The sequence below is a fragment of the Seriola lalandi genome, unplaced genomic scaffold, assembly GCF_002814215.2.
Source record: "Seriola lalandi dorsalis isolate HSWRI2012SDOR001 ecotype SW California unplaced genomic scaffold, Sedor1 jcf7180002000569, whole genome shotgun sequence".
Lineage (NCBI taxonomy): Eukaryota > Metazoa > Chordata > Actinopteri > Carangiformes > Carangidae > Seriola > Seriola lalandi.
The window spans coordinates 1-1,753 of NW_019471228.1; the positions used below are offsets into that span (position 1 = coordinate 1).

General features: G+C 42.0%; 1 long non-coding RNA gene across 1 annotated transcript; it reads left to right on the forward strand.

Moving 5' to 3' along the window:
• Nucleotides 1–468: 468 nt before the first annotated feature.
• On the forward strand, nt 469–1,347 carry LOC111662502 (uncharacterized). The gene is made up of 4 exons (XR_015437709.1): nt 469–798; nt 939–995; nt 1,109–1,144; nt 1,276–1,347. It is a non-coding gene; the product is annotated as an uncharacterized LOC111662502 (long non-coding RNA).
• Nucleotides 1,348–1,753: the final 406 nt, after the last annotated feature.

The following is a 1,753-nucleotide window of genomic DNA, read 5'->3' on the forward strand; positions in this document are numbered from 1 at the left end:
GTTCTTAACCGCTCGCAAGGTTTCATGTTAGTAACTATTCGAGATCAAATTGAAAAATATTTCATACAAAAAAAGATTCAAAAGAAGCTGCTTAAACATTAATGCACCAGTTTTAACAATCTTATAATGTCAGATATGATAATCTATCAGTCACAGGAGTCAAGTACTTTTACTTTTGATACTTTAAGTAAATTTTACTGAAGTAATCTATTTAATGCAGGACTTTTACTTGTAACAAGAGTATTTTTACATCATGGTATTGGTACTTTTACCTAAATAAAGTATCTGAGTATTTCCACTGATCACAAAATACTCATCTAAAGTAAATATCTCAACTTTGTACTTGAGTAAAAATACGTAGCTACATTCTACTATTACATCCAGGGGACTTTCATGTGACTCAGGCATATTCCTGTTTGTGTAGTCATGCTGTAGAGATGACACACTTGCTGGAAATCCCAAATTAACTTGTGTGTATCATCCCTCCAGCCTCTGTAGGTGTAAACACCAGCAACTACAGCTCCTCCTCAGGAGTTTACCTAGGAGGAGACTCCTCAGGGGGAGGCGATGGAGGGGGGAGCTTCATAGACGGTGACGGGTACAGAAGTGGAGGAGGAGGAGGAGGAGGAGGAGGAGGAGGATTGGGCGGAGGCAGTTATTTCGTGAGCTCGGTGTCAAAGGTCAGGTCCAGCTCGTCGGGTGGTGCCAGGAGAGGGCAGACTGCTGGCTCATCAGGAGGCCTGTCGCCAGCTTTCCGGGAGAGGAAGAACATATCCAGCCGTTCAGGGGGTTATGACGGTGAGATCCTGTTAATAACACAGGCACAGCACAGTGGGCATCAGGGGGGCCTGAAACAGAAGCTTAATAAAGAGAAGGAAACTGTTGGGCACAAGGGTGCTGTTTCCATTTCTGCTAAACTATTGTGTTTTTTCTTGTAGGAAGTTCTAGTGCTAATTCCTCTCCAGAATTTACACGAAAAGATTATGGAAACTACTGTAAGTGAGAGTGACAGCTGTATAGATTTATATACTTCATGGCTGCACAGTATTTTTCCAGCTTTATCCTCAAGAAGTGTCTGTGTTTTTATGTTTTCTTTTTTTCTTTTCAGGCTCCAGCACCACAAGAGGGAGGAGCGAGAGCAGAGGTATTCAATAAAAGTTTTTGCCACTCCCTCTCCTCATTATTTGTACACCATCTGACTCTAAATTGTCCTGGCTTACATTTTATTAAATCAGGATTCCTTTGTCCATTGTGTGTTGTGATTTTTTTTCCCAGAGAGCGAGATCAGAGCCAGACTACAAAGTGCCTCTCCCACTGCTTGCAGATGTAAGACCACTTGGATTCATTTGCTGTCGGTTATGCAATTCCTCAGAAAGCAACAAAGCATCTTTATTTGAGATTGTTCATTCAGAGAACCACTTGGACAGAGACACATTTTTGCTGCAGGGTCACTTTAGAGTAGTGTGCAAGTTTTCAGTATGTCATGTACAAGACATTCCTTCTCTTCCACTTCCCACATGTATGTTTATGGCCATGAAATCTCAATTAGTAACACATGTGCAGCCCCCCAGACAGAAGGTATACATCAGCCAAAGAAAAGGGTGAGATTTAAACAGTGAGGATCACGGGTTTGTTTGCATTGTGGTTTGTTCACGTGGGAGAAAAAAAGTTAAGGGGCAGAACTGTGGTGGCAACAATGGCACACATGAGTCACTGTTTACAGCACCTCACGTTTTGGAGAGAAACAATGGAG